The following is a 15,822-nucleotide window of genomic DNA, read 5'->3' as shown; positions in this document are numbered from 1 at the left end:
GATGCTGAACAAGATTAATGTGAAGAAACCTGTGAAGGAAGAATCTGTCCATCAGAAGGAAAAGTACCAATAAACAGTGGAGGTGAAACTATGGGGTAGAGGTGTCAGTCACTCCACAGCAAGTACACGTTTGTCCATTTCCTTTTTTTCAAACATTAAATTTCTTGAAGTGAGCTAAACATACATAGTGAAGCTCCTACAGTAACATCTGGAGGACATTATAAAGGCAGGGGATCAATAAAATGGGGTCTTACTTTTTAAGCAATCTGATGCAAAACCGTTTATGAGGGAGGGGTTACAGAAGGCTGTGGATTTCCTCTACTCCATATGGGTTGATCGATGTAGATCTCTTATTCTTTTCTGTCAATCTTGCAAACCCTTTTAAAATGTAAAATTGAACAGCAGTTTTTTGTATATCAACATTTAATATGTGTATATGTGTCAATTATTTTTAAAGCTGACATTTGTATTTCCAAGCTCACAGCAGGCAAGGTCTAATTATGGACAGTGTTTTATAATGGGGAAAAGAGCACTTTGGAGCATAAGAGGAGAAAGACAGGTACATTAGTTCACCCATCCACCTCCATTGTTTGTGTTATTGAGCTCCTATTAAAAACCAAACTATCAAATGTCTTGTGATGACTGAAATTTTGTTCTAGAAGGCTCTGTGCCTTATTGTGAGATAAGAAATAGAGTACTTTTAGTAATTATTTTAAGTATAAAATGAAAGAACACATTTCTTTAAAACTGTTATTGTGTTGTGAGAATTACATACAATTCAAAATGCTTTACATGATTGGAGGAATATCACCTAGATTTTACATGTGGAGAGAAAATTGTAGTTACCAGTTCTTATGTTGCTAGGACCCTGATGAGATGTTTGTTAGCATTATAAGCATAACATCAAAGCTTAAAGTGGTATGGGATGTTGTTGTTTTGTTTTTTATAGGAACTATAAAACAACTCTGCTGTCTCAAAACTGTTTTCGGTCTACACCAAATATCTTACTCTCTTTCTTTTCCTTTTCATTCAAGTGGAAATGGTAAGATACAACACAAAGTAACAGTGAAACAAAGTGCATCCAACAGATGCATACAGGTTTTCAGTAAGGAGTCTAATTAGTATATCCACTGCTGTGAATAGTAGTTAACAACTGTTGGCTTCTTGGAAGGGTAAGGTTCAATAGCCAGTGCAATAAATACTTCCTGGATAGAGGAACTACATTTCTTTTCTTAAAATGTCATGTAAGAGGGGGATAGGAACAAAAGAAATGAACCCTTTCATTACAGACTCACTCTGTGTGACTTTGTTCATAATCATCAGTTTCCACACTGTAACTTTTAAAATGATATGTGTATCTTCACAAAATCTGACTAGCTTTCTGTAAATATTACAAGTTTTTTGTATACAAAAAATTCAAAGTTTTTGATTTTCACTAAAATTAAGTTATCTTTTGAAATTCAAGAATTGTTCAAACTGGTCCACTTTCTCTTTTCCTCCTCTTCAAAAACTGCATTACAACAAACTTTATTTTAGTGTTTTCAACCAATGGCAAGTAGTGTAGTGACTAAAATATATAAGTTCAGGGTTGTAAGATAAAATACACTGTTTAATGTAAGTAGTGTTAATTTTGTGAGTTAATATTTCATGACTGTTTTGTTTCACAGTAAGAAAGTTGAAAGCAGAAGGTTATTGAAAGTTGTGTAATTGATATTAAGGCTACAGAGATTTCTAGAATGCCTCAATGTAAGAATGTAAGAATACCTCTCTTCTTCACAAAAATCCATTTTGGCCAAATTCAATTGGTTTAAAATGCAGTTGACAAGCCAAACTATTTTTCTCAAGAAGAGAACCATACAGTATTTAGATCCAGTTGTGATACATGTAGTGTGAAAAATTTGTCATGTTTCACTTGTTTTGAACATATTTTAGAATAAGTGGAATGCATGCTGTTCATTTATTTTTGAATTTATCTCCAAAAAATGGCAAACATCCACTGTAAAAGAATCCTCAGTCCAACACACAAATTTAAATTATTATATACAATATTTAAAAGTGCGTTTTTAACTGAAATGAAATCAGAACATTGGAAAAATTGTGGTTCTTCAAAAAGCTGTAGGAGTGGGTGTGCTTTTAGGTCTAATGCACCAGTGTCCAACTGTATTTCATAGTCACCCAAACTGTTTAAAATGTGTTAACATTTTCACTTTGAGGCAAAAAAATTAACTGTGTTTTTAAAGATGGGTAAAAATACATAGTAATGTTTTCAATTATTTATTAAGAAAATTAATTATACAAAAAAATAGGTGGTAGAAGTAAAGCACCAGTTCACCACAGGTCAATAGCTGTTTTGGCATGTGGCAAGCGGTGACCATGTTGGACACCATAGGTCTGAGAGATCTAGAGCAGGTGAAAAACAATACTCTTTTCTCTCTTCACATGTTGTCTGAGAAAGAAGGAAAATAACTTTCTAAATCCTGTCTTGATTTGTTGAAGGTAGAATTAGGTGGTGTACAGATACTAAAAACCTCATTGCTATATTGTGTATATATACAAAACACAAAAATCTGTGTCTGTCTCTTGTTCCATTATCTAACTAATCCAGGTTCACTGGACCAGTCTTAACCAAACTGTGTATAATGTTTTCAAGGGAGCAAAAACAGTAGTGCTTTCAATAGATGACTATCCTTCTTAATGAGGGTAAATGTGAAGATAATTCGGAAGTGGCCATGCTAATGGATGGTTCCTAACTCCTCCACCCCATTATTGCTGTTATTGAACACTTTGATTGAGTTAACATCAATTATATTCATCGATGCACAGAGCACACAAACATTTAATATATACATCTCGAAGACTGTGCTTGGCTCTCTTTGGAGGAATTAAATGAACAAAGATGACTGCCTTTGTTACAATAATGCATAAACTGAGATGAAGTTTCTATTTCAACAGCCACCATAAGGCTGGTATGAAAAGCTGTTGTTTGAGTTGTAATTTCTCACTTTGACCTGTCTGTAAGACACTTCTGTAGCCATTGGCTTTCTATTAAATAATCATGTGAAACACTGCAGAAAGATGTGATGAGCTGGGTGTTGAAAGCAGGTAACAGAATGCACCCCTACTGACATTACAATTGATACTACCTTTTTCTACAGGGTCATAATGACCATTATACAGTGTAGTAAATGAATTGTATGAAAATCAGGATTTTTTCTCATTTATCATATCTTCCACCTCCAGATTTTAAGTTCATGTACAAATAAAGGACAGGTACCTCAGCTTGATAAATATGAAACATAAAATTCTGAGTTATTTTTATGATTCTAGCTCAGAACTTCTTACTAGGGCACGTGCTAGTTGACTTCTAGGTGTTGCTGTACCTAACATGAGTCATCACAGATGGTATCTGCTGCTTCATGGGATAGTTCACCAGGTATCAACTTGAGTGTGAATTTGTATTATTAATGGATCAAAAGTAATATGTTCTTCTGGATTCTTGCCATCTAAGTTGATTGGCCAGCTACAAGGAGAACACAAATCATGTAATTAGTTTCTGTTTTGAAAGAATTGTGACCTGTAAAGTGCAGCATTTTTATCTAGGTATGTGTTGAGTCTGAAGTGCATATTTTAATAATAATTTTTCCTTTTGAGTCTGTTTTAATTTTCATTCCATTTGTCAATTTTATTTTGCAAAGTGATAAACATGTGAACTAATTATAGATTATCAAAAAGTTAGAACTTGTGTTTGGTAAAGTCCATGTTCTTTATAATGTAATATTTTCTCACACTAATCTTCCATCTCAATAAATCATCAAGTCTGTCAGTATGCAGGGTGTGGATTACACGAATGCCTCAATTTTTGTAAACTACAATAATTAATCACATCAGTACTTCCAAAGTTGATTTTTCATACTATGGATCTCTGATAAAGCTGTTTAAAGTTTATTTTATATTGTCTTGACAGAACAAATGGGGGCATCTAGTCAACTGTAAAAGTGTTATCAAAGTAGCCATTATTCTCAACCAAAACATATATGGTTAAGGTGGAATAGAATACTCTTCATCCCTACCATGTCTTGTATTGAGTGAATCAGTATGGTTTGCATTTGAAAATAGGTCTTTGTAGTCATCCATTGCATTGTTTCAAGTGTTGTTGTTCCTTCAGACTCTCCATTGTGTTTTATGCCCTCACTTTTCTTCTAATGAAGATTGATAGCCCTCATTACATTCCAGTTTTCCCATAAGTACCACATCTTTCTTATCTGGGTGAAATGTATACCCGGCTCAGTCTCCCACATCAGTTTTCCAAATTTGACTTTCTTGTCTTCAGGTGTGTCCTCTGGATGGCTTTGGAGGATGCTTCTTTCCTTCCCTCAAACTGTTTCTTCCACCTATTCAATGTAAGATTTTCACTATCTGTTGATATGACATAATGCACTGTATTGGAAGTTGTAATTCACCTAAACTGTAAATGTATTTCTGGAAGGTTCTTATCTCATTTCACACTTCCCATCTTACCTCTTCATTAAAACCTGATGCTTCCAAATTCTAAGAGAACTCAGTGATATCTGGTAGAATTGAACAGATGAAGTCATAAGCAAAATGAGAATACCTTACTTTATTACTGATGGAGGGTTGTTACATGATAATTTTAATGAATAATTTGCAAACAAGAGGAGGCAGAAACTTGTGGTATGCTTGAAAACAAGATTTACAAAAAGATGGCAGCATTGAATAAGAATATGTATTGATGTAAAAGTATTGTTTGTTTGTTTTATAATTTCGTGAAAGCTACATGAGGTCTATCTCCACTAGTCATCCTTAATTTAGCAGTGTGAGACTAGAGGGAAGACAGCTAGTCATCACCACTCACTGCCAACTCTTGGGCTACTTCTCTACCAGTGAATATTAGGATTGACTGAAACATTAGAAGGCCCCTACAGCTGAAAGGGTGAGCATGTTTGGTGTGATGGGGATTGGAACTAGCAATCATCAAATTACAAGTTGAGGGTCTTAACTGTCTGGTTATTCTAGGCCTGTGTAAAAGGAGATAAGTACTTATTGGAAGTTAATTTTTAGTACAGAAAATTATAAATATCACAACAATTTTATAGAATATGTGATGTAGATTAAAAATAAATATGCAGGTTAATCAGTCTGTAGAATGGTATTCCTGAAGTATTGAAAATATGATTCAAATTATAAAATTTAGTAATTTTGAATAATTAAAACATCTAACACATTTATGACTTGCAAAGGAAAAAAAAAATGTAGTGTCACAAGCTGGTAATTTGATTCACCCAAAAACAGCTTACATCAATAAGGGTTTATGTTCAGTTGTAATTATTTCAGTCCCAGCAAAATAGTTGCATAACTCAGAAAGTGTTAAAAATGTGTAACTAAATAATTGTACATTTTGATTTAAAGAGGAGATATGACAAATTATGAAGAGTAAAATAACAGTGTAGAAATACATTATTTCCAAGGAACTTTCAAAGTGTGATCACAGTAATGGTTACAAGGTTTATAGATCAAAATAATTCCCTAGTGTTATTACTATTGTAAGGATTAAAACCATACATTTACTAAAATAGATTAATTTCTGCATATAATCTAAGCAGAACTGTTGTATTAAATATTCAAAACTAACATCATATTATGAGGACATCGTGAATGTAACAGCTGCACACACTTCCAAAAGGTTATTAATATAACTTGGAGGGACGGTGCTTACTTGTGTGAATATAATGCACCATTTATTTTTATCAGTATCTTAGAGTAGAATTCATATAATTAAAAAGTAACTGTGCACAATTTTCTAACTGCTGTATAATAAACATACAAGGAAAGTATACAATTTTATCACCTTACAAAAATATAAGACTAGAAACATGTGTTAATCCATTACTTTTCAAAAGGTACAATAATTTTATAAGTAGCATGTGGTAATATGTTCACGTTGTAGCACATTACAAATTCTAATGATACTTTTATTGTTTCAGTGGTTCAGGAACTATCTACACAGCCATAGTAACTGCTACTGGGTTTTAAGTTGCAATTAAAGAGATCAATGAAAACCAGGAAAAGAGCTTATCGTCACCGAACTTATAGTGGTGGACAAAAGTAAACATCAAACCATCGTCAACTATTTGGTTAGCTATCTTGTTGGTGATGAGCTTTGGGTTAGTCTTATTAATGTTACATTTTAGTTAATTTTTGTATTTTTAATCTTACCTGTTATAAATTGTATGCTAACATATTGTCTTTATTTAATTAAATGGTCAATTTCAAGCAATTTTACAAGTTTAAGAATATTTTTGCATATCACTCTCACAGGTTTGCTTTGTTTAAATTGTAGTTGTAAGTAATACGTGACAGTTTTATTGTGGGAGGTTGCAGCCACATTTGGTTCTGACATAATGACTTTTCAATTCATTCCATATATAAATAACTTTGAAATAACTTTATATATTTCTGTTCTAAGCTTCTACCAGTATGTTATCTCCAGCCAGCACTCTTTAGTTTTTATTATGCTTGTTTCAACTTCTTTATATGTACGTGTGTTATGTACATGGTTGTTGAAATTATTTTATTCAAGAAAGGTTGAGTTTGTTGAATTATTTGCAGCTTATACAGTACTCTCAAATGTAGCATTATTTACAAAGCTGTAAACATTGTTTATTGTGTAATACAATAAATATTAAGTTTTCAGTCTCTTACACAAAATACAATCCAGTGTAATCTTTTATAAATGTTGGGAATCAGATTACAGCATTGGCATCTAAATTAGAGTTAATTTTGTAAGGCTTACTAGTAGTTATTTCTGTTTTCTTTTTCTTTCGCATGATAACTTTATTGCCTGGTTGACACTTGGCATTGGTTGGTTCCAGAATTAATAAAAAGGAAAAAGTACGGACCAGAGGTTTACATCTGGTTTCTTGGTATTTTGTCAGAAAAATTCTGACATGGTAAGTGTAGGTAACCAGTACTTACAGCCAAGGAATAAGAGTTGATTGAAGTTCAATTTTCTCCTTGTTTGGGTATCTTGCATTTTTCTCTTTTTGTGAATTGTTTAAGTTTTACAAGTTACAAGTCCATGAAATTAGATGGAAAGTTAAATACTTTAATGCAACAATAATATAAAAATGTGATTTAATAAATCTCAGAGGGACTTCCAGTGGATAAAGGTAATAATGAACAGTGGAATGATGACAGCAACACTGAATATTTAACAAGACTATATACAATTACAAACAGTTAATTATTGAATCTTGTGGAGTGTATGGTATAATAATCTTTAAAATGCATAAAGTATAGTGTTTTCTGCCACAATATAACTACCATCTTGTTAAACCCCTATAAATAAATAGTAACATGTTAGGTAATTCACTCAGGGTGTTCTGCTACTGTAAAGTTATATTTTGTGGAGATATTTCGACAGTATTACGGAGTATTATCCAAAGATTTGTACATTCCGATGTCATGGGTGTCAAGTGACATGAGTCAGTAATAGTGCATGAAGCAGATAGTATTTTTGTGTTTTGTAAGTAAGGTATATTCTATCTCTGTAATGCTAGTGTCATTAACAGTATTGGTTATAATTTCTGATATATATAATTGTTTTCATTATATATACATGTATATTTTTATTATCAGAATTATTTTGTGTTGTTAAATTATTGATTTAGTCATCAAGTCACACTCCTTTTTCAGGTACTTGATTTAATATTAACAAATGGAAACCAAACAATTTAAATAAAGATAACCTGCCTACAGATTTTCAAGACTTTCTAGACAGGTGTCTAGAAGTGGACGTAAATAAACACCACATTGCCTCTGAACTCTTATTAAAGATATGGTATAAATTACTGTTATTTTACTCAGATATTTTGGTTTACTTTGAACCTATTATCTTGATAACATACACCAAAAGCAGTACCAGTATGTTTAGTTTCATTTAGGCCCATCCTACAGTACTGTGCAAAAGTGTTAGGACAAAGTCAAAATCAGATTTCAGGCAGCTTTCAAAAAACATCTGAAGATAAATCACAGGTAAAATATCGATATTTTATTATTCTTCACATTCAGTGCAAGAAAAATATAGTGAGAGTTCAACAAACAGTGAATATGTTGTGTCTCCTTTTACTTTAATAACTATGGAAAGTCTTTCAGGCTTTGTTACAAGATGTTTAATCACAGTGTCCTTTGGGAGTTTAGTCAAAATGTCTCTGATACACTCCCATATAGTTTCATTGGAAGTAGCATTTGATTTTTCAAGTTTTTGATTTATGAAATTCCAAATCTGCTGATTTGAGATGGGGCTCTAAGGGAACTATTGAATTATTTTGAATAACTCCAGTGGCTTATTTCTCAGCTAAGTAATTTCTGCATACGTTGGATGAGTGTTTGGGGTCATTATCCTCTTGGTAGTAGAACTGGGTCTGCCATGATGGATCATGTGCATTGAAATAAGAATCTTTCATCTTTCTTCTGCTGGATGTACAATGTACACTTTGAGTAAACTATTTCAAACTTTGACTTTTCCATCCATATTACTTCTTTTCAATTATCAGCAGTCCAGTTTCTTGTCAATACTTGGAGAACAAAGTAAAGGTTTTTTAACTGCTACATGATCAAATATTCTATCATCATTGACTTCTCTTGATATTGTAGATCTGGAAAAATTTCTTTCATTTGGTACATGGTCATTTATTTCATGCCCTTAAATTTACCACTATATTCATTCAAACAGAACCATTATGACATGTCCAAGGTACAAGCATAGGAAATTCTAAAAAACTCAGTGTTCTCACCCTAGCTCGTTTAATTGTTAAAAAAGTGATCAATGAATCACTACCATGGCATTGAAATTTACAATCAGTAATAACATGGAAGAATGAGCCCATAAAATGGAAAGAATGAAAAGATATGCTTTTGCCCTTGCACTTTCACACAGTATTGTATAAAGAGACTAATTAAACAAACTGTATGTGATGTATAATAAGCACTTTTGTTAAACAGATGTTTTTTATTTTTCACCCAGCATCTGTTCATTGAAGTAGCAGGCCAGTGAAAACAATACAGCCCACTACAGTGATAACTAGATTCACATTAATAGCTCAAAAACAAATATCCCAATATACATGTTGAAATATATTGACCATGAAGACTGGAATCATTTTAGGACAAGAAAATTAACAGATTGTTTTTCTTAGATTTCTTCTAGAGCAGTAGTATATTGGGTGCCACGACTTCCTATTATTCAGCTTATTAGATTTTGAAAATAATATCCATTTCTCCTCCATGTAAAATGTTGTTACGAATTAGGAATAAATAAAACTCTTGCTTAGATCAAATTATTATTTTATTTGCCACAATGAACATTTTTTTATTATGTTTGTTGATAAAAATAAAAAAAATGAATAAACAAGAGGAAAGTTGATGTCAAACAGATATGCATTCAGATTCATCCTGATATTTTTGTGAAATTTACATCATTTAGTGTCAGAACTATGTATTATGATCTCGCATATTGCAAGTTGAACTTGCAGTCTGTGAGTTGTGGGTTGAATCCTTGTTCAAACAAACATGCTTGTTTTTTCAGCAAAGTAGTCATTATAATCAACCCTACTTTTCTTTTATAAAAAGTTACCAAAAGTTGACAGTGGATGCTGATGATTAGCTGCATTTTCTTTTGTCTTTTGTAGCTAATTTTGGGATTGTTAACACAGATAGCTTTTGTGTGGCTTAATGAAAAATTCAAATTAACAAACAGACTTAGATATGTTCATTTTAAGTCAGTTTTCTAATCTGAGGCTAAACAAAATCCTTTTAAGTGTTGCTTCTGAAATTGCTGGGAATTCCTCATACAGATACTTGAAACAGTCACCATCTTTGTTTAAGATAATTACAAACTGATTTATCAAACCCAGTTTTATATGAAATGAAAGTAATATGACATTCTTTGTGTCAACCAGACTTTCACATTCATTGTTTTCAATTCTGGTATCTGTCTGACTTTGTGTGGCCATTACTTCTTATCCAGCATTGATTTTGTGTCATTTGTCCCATTTCACACACAAAATGTGAAAACTTTGTCTGACTGGGTGTTTAATACAACAACATTCAAAGGACTTTCAAGTTTCCACAAAATAGCCAGCCATGTTCTTTGTATTAGACCTTATTAACAAGAATTTTGATAGTTTTGTATGTTTCCTTCAAGTGAATCGATTGACTAATAGGAACATACATATATGTTACTGTTTTGAAGAACAACACATTTTGGACCTGTATTTAAGTTATCAGTGAACTATATCCACTCTTCATTCACAGGCTGCAACTCATAGTATTGGTATTAATACAACAATATTGTTTCAATAAAGCAGTGAACATTCTTGCTAAATGTATGGAATAAATTCTTTCTCTTGATTTCTAGAAGCTTTGGTTTAGAGTTATTTGGCATAATGGCTGTTTTCAGAAAGTAAAATAAGACAAGTTTTAAAAGACTTGTAGCAAAATTTTAATAATTATAACTCCCCAGGTTGACTAATGAGCAGTTCAAACAGCAGCAGTTCTGGTTTCGAGCTATTTGATGTAACGGCTGTTTTCTAATTTCAAATAAAAGTACATGGACTTTGATTTTTAAAAGAGAATTACATTAAAAAAGATGTAATGTGTAAATTAAAAAGTAAAATGGCATTAAAAAGATGAATGGCCTTTGAAAAACTTAAAAATTTTTGTAATGTTACTGATAAACCAAAGGACAAAACATGTTTAAATTGGTGCTGTTGTTGAGAGTCATAAAATGTGGCTTGTTGTGACCTGAATTTTGCAGAGACAACACAGTAGTGCAACAATGCCAGATAAAAGAAAACAACGAGTTAAAAAAACTGTGACCAATGCATAGTCTAGTTAAGAAAACTTCCTCTTTCTGATCCTTGTGGAAGCAAGATGGCCAAAGTTTAATAGAGGGTTTTATTTGGAAAAGCTTGTTTTCACGTTACTCACTCCAAGCCAACTGGCACAGAGCTGAGTCTTGAATACAGGACCTAGTATACAGATGGTTTAAAATCAGTTTGTTACTTTAGTTTTACTTTTCCCCTTCTCTCTTTGTTCTGATTTATTTGTTTTTGGTATTTCCTTAGTTTGGTGTTCATATCCCTCCATCTTATATCTAGGTGCTTTGTCTTGTCCATTTTTTTTTATAGTTCTATTTTTTGGGATTGTTCTCAACCCTTTGGAATCCAAGGTTTAGACTTTAGAGGTTATTCTTCTTTGGAACCAGTCTCAGGCTTTGGTCCTGTCAGTGCCTTCCTCTCTCACTTCATCTCCCAGTTTTCTTTTTTCTCTAACAACCTGAAGCTTTGTATGTCCTATCTCATAATTTCAATCTTCTTTTTCATACTTTACCTTTCTTATTGTTCTATTTTCTATCCACGTCTCGCTGATCATCTGTATCTTCATTATTAACAGAAGGAATTATTGAATCTGTCTCTCACTCTACTCTGGATTTTTATTCTAGTCTTTTTGTTGTCCCCATAAAGTTGTGTGGTTCTTATCCTGTCATTTCTTTATCATCTCTGAATCTCTACATGTATCCTTTTCTGCTTCAACTGTTTAGGGTCACCATCTTGCATATTCTTCTTTGGGTGTGTCAGACCATAGACATTTTCGCATCTCCTGCCAGTTTCAACATAGCACAGCTTCTTTTCGTTGTTTGTCTTTGGCGATCTCACAGACTGGTATGTGAACTAAAAGTAACACATTTGTTTTCCATAACTTATATAATTATGCAGTTTCCTTTTTCTCTGGATTTTGCCTCCTACCAATTTTTATTCTCCAATATACCCAGAAGATCGAGTGTGATGACTTTTGTTTGTTTTATTTTCCAGTCATTTTCATGTGGTTTATATACGTATTATGGTACCTTGATTAATGTACATATTTCAACACATTGACAATTTCTCATTGATAAGAAAATGAATGTAAGAAGGTGATAGTCATCTGATACAATGTTACATGAAGAACAACATCTTACACTTCTCTTTCCTGGTGCGATGTGAAACCACCAAGTTGCTGTCTTTACCTCACAGGTATTACTAAACAAAAATCTGAATTGAACACAAGAGAATGGAAAATATTAAACCCATCTCCTCCTTCTAAGTGGCCAGTGTTTAAATGAAAGTTTTCTGGGAATATAATTGACATAGCCAATTCTGAACTCTTATTAAACCAAAACATATAAAACAGACAATTCTTTCCTGATCTTTCTTACTTCCAGTAAATTTTCTTTGCCTTGTCAAAAGAAAACTTGTGCTTATACAGAGATTGTGTGACCTTCCCATTGGTAGAGGGCTACAGCAGTGTGATTGTCATAAGCTGTTATAATGCACATGAGAGCTTGTTCAAGGTTGATGGCATGTGGTAGTTGTATGTAAGTGAATAGCTCTTAGTGGTGCAGAGGTAAGTAGCTATATGAAAAATATTTTTTACATAAGGGAGATTTTAACCCTGTCTCTTGACTATTGAACTATCCCAGAATGAGTTAAAAATATTATAATGTTACTTGTCATTGTAGTTTGCGCAAACTAAGTTTTACTCTGGACAAAAGTTTAAGGAAATTAAATTTTGAATGTGATTACCAAGTTACAGATAAATATATTTCACTTGTAAAGGGTTCAACAATTCTTGTTTTAGGAATTTGATTTGGTTTTAGGACTCACAGTATCAAGATAATTATACTCACTATAAGTATACAAGTATAAAAGTGGAAACTTATTTCAAGACAATTTGAATTGCTATTGGTTGTGGAACATCTGTTAATTAGAAGGTTTGTTTGAAGTTCCTTCAGCATGAACCTTATTTAAGTTTCTAAAAAGCAGAAATTTCATACCTTCTATACTTATGTTAAATAGTGTTCCTGATGAAATATAGTGTGCATGTTGTTGTATATAAGATTTCTAAGACAAATGTTTGTTTCTTTTTCTTACTCTTTCAGTAAGAGGGAATTGTTCAGTGATGGCATTAATCTTTACACTGAAAAGTGTGACACTCAAAACACAGCTCGGAGGGACTCCAAGTTCCTGTAGAAAATAACAGGAAAGTTTTGAACCCACAGGAACTTGGAATCTCCTGTCTATTAAAAAAGTTTTAATAAAAATGTGCAAATGACCACATCACCCATATATATGGAGGTCTCACAAAATGTCATACCTCCATGTTGTATCATAAGCCTTTTCAATGTCAAAGAGTATTGATACAGGTTGTTGTTTGAGAAAAGCTTCTCAGATCGTCGTTTCAAATAAAATCAGGTGGTTCATGGTGGAGCTCTGTTGTCGGAACCCACACTGGGTGGGCGAGAGGAGGTAGTTTGATTCGAGGGACCCAGGCGACAGGTAGAGAAAACAAACAGTGATAGTATGACCCAAGGAAACACGGATGGCAACGGCCTTGAAGGGTGTGTAGAGTGGCATATGTCAGGCAACTATGACGTGACGTCTTTAAGTGACCGAACCTCTGACACTAGAAACATCGGAGAGAGTTTGGAATGTACGGCCGTTCCCTGCAATTAAGATAACCTGCCTTGATGGTTGCAGGTGCACGTGGTTATGTAAATGTCAGAATGAGGATATTGTTCGGTATTGTAACTCCATCTTTGTGAGTGGAGATACGCCTCAATGCAGAAACTCGAGTGGAGAACCCAGCTGGAATCTCTGACTTGGGGATGTTCTTCAAATCCTTCTCAACAATAACTGTTGGATGTTTCCACTGATATGTCTCCAGATCAAAGCTTCTTTTCTGACTTTGGAGAGCTAGGAAGTCCCTACAGTCCCTTCTGAATAAAAAAGGAGGACATTTGCCCTCAAGGTTTCTCTGAAAGAAAATGTAAGATAAGAAAATGAGGTACAACTGGTGGTACAGATGTTGAAGATTGCTGATCAGAATCTTCAAGACGTAATTGTTTTCCTATTGACTGTTTTTTCACTATTTTATTTAAATTTTTGTTTGGAGGATCCATAAGAGAAAAGAAAATTTTGGTGCCCTCTGACCCCACCCACCATAAAGCCCTATGAGGAAACACACGACAATGTCAAGCAACGACAGGGTTTCGTGAGCACTACACCCAAACACCTGCGTCAGACGCAAAGTCCACAACACCTGTTAAGAACTTTCAACACTGGTACCTGGTTGACCATAGCCCAAGTGGACCAGCTGGCTGCCTGTCTATAGGAATTCAAGGTCAAAGTGGTGTGTTATGGTTGGACAACCAACCAACAGGATCCTCTCCACCCCTGCACGGGTTACCACACACGGTAAACACGTGGGTGAATGTTTAGATCCCAGAAGAGGTAATCTGAAAGAACAGAACCTTCCTGGGAGATCCCCTCACAACGTACAGGAGTCCACACTGAGGGGTGAGAATAAGAAGTGCAGTAAAAATTAAAATAAAGAAATAAAGTTGTTGTATGGAATAAAATACAGAATGTGAAATATCAATTTTTCAAATCAATTATATACGAGTGTGCGTGTATAACAAATACTTAAAGAAACACATTAGGGATGCTGCAAACACGAAAATTGTGACCATAGTGATGACTACCAGAGCACAAAACTTTAATGATACAAAGAATTATCACAGAGAATATTAGGTAGGAAAGTAAATAACGTTTTTATGCAAAAAGTTATCATTCGGTTTGAGGAAAAGAACTTGCAAATTTATGCTTTTTTCTCTATGTCAATATTTTAATATTTGAAGCAATCCAAAGTTGACTATGTGAGAAATGGCTCAACAGCTCCATGTAACAATCATTACCTACATCTACGAAATTGGAAAAGTTTCAAAACTTGGACACTAGGTTTCGGATAATTGACATGTTGAGAGAGTCACTATTTGTTAATCTTTAACAAGGAGAAATGCTCATGAATCAGTTCTGGAAAAATTGTCAGTGACAACGAGAAGTGTTTTTTTTGTAATGAACATACTCAACGTAAAATACAATTGTTGAATCTCTGTTACACACTTGTACCAACACCGAAGAATGGCTTATATCAACAAAAAAAAAAGTTTTGCCTTGTGTTTGGTGAGATCTGGGAAGTGCAGTTTATCACAAAATTTTGGATCCAAATCACAGCTGAAAGATATTGTCATCAGTTGAAGTGCTAACACCAAGCACTGATAAAGAAAAGAACTGCATTAGTCAATATAGAAGACTAATGTTTTTTCACGACTTAAGATTGTGTTTTGAATCCTACACACTTCATTAGGGACCCAAGAAAACTTCAGGCCTTAAAATGGAAAGTTGTGCCTCATCGCTCCTATTCACTGGATATTGCTCTATCTGATTATCATATTTTAAGATCCTCACGGCATTACTAAGATGAAAAAAATGTTTGTTAAAAACGAGGAACTCAAAACTGACTTAAGATTGTTTTTGAATCCAAATTAAAGGAATTTTGTTCACGTGGAATCCATAACTCACTTAAAATATGAAATAATGACATATAAAATGAAGTCAAATACAGTGGTATCTCGGTTCTTGAATGACTCCATTCCTGAACTATTTGGTTTTCGAACATATTGTTTGAGGATAAATGTTTCGGTTGTCGAACATAAACTCGGTTCCCGAACAAAGCTGTTGTGGCCTAAACCCCTGAAATAACCCGACTGATGAGCTGAACGACCCTTCGCCCACTTTTCGGCCCATGCCAAGTTTGCCCAAAACATTTTATCCACACCTGTCGCTTAGTCCACACCCCCACTAAAATCTGTTGTGAACGTTTTCGTTTTTTTTTTTTTTTTTTCTAAATATTCTAATTAAGAAC

The 15,822-nt window shown here is 33.6% G+C and overlaps 1 protein-coding gene across 23 annotated transcripts in view; it reads left to right on the top strand.

The window, feature by feature from the left end:
- LOC143242835 (uncharacterized) overlaps window positions 1-15,822 on the top strand; it is a 76,900-nt gene continuing 61,078 nt past the window's right edge. For 20 of the 23 annotated variants that reach the window (XM_076486406.1, XM_076486424.1, XM_076486400.1 and 17 more), the window contains exons 1-2: window positions 1-4,951; window positions 6,003-6,182. The gene's annotated coding sequence lies outside the window, so the exon portion shown is untranslated. The remainder of the gene's footprint in view (window positions 4,952-6,002; window positions 6,183-15,822) is intronic. The other 3 variants (XM_076486411.1, XM_076486413.1, XM_076486410.1) reach the window with 3 other exon arrangements.

The sequence above is a fragment of the Tachypleus tridentatus genome, unplaced genomic scaffold (genome assembly GCF_004210375.1).
Source record: "Tachypleus tridentatus isolate NWPU-2018 unplaced genomic scaffold, ASM421037v1 Hic_cluster_2, whole genome shotgun sequence".
NCBI classification, from domain to species: Eukaryota; Metazoa; Arthropoda; class Merostomata; order Xiphosura; family Limulidae; genus Tachypleus; species Tachypleus tridentatus.
The sequence above is the reverse complement of the archived record's forward strand: the minus strand, read 5'-3'. Positions and strand labels throughout refer to the sequence as shown.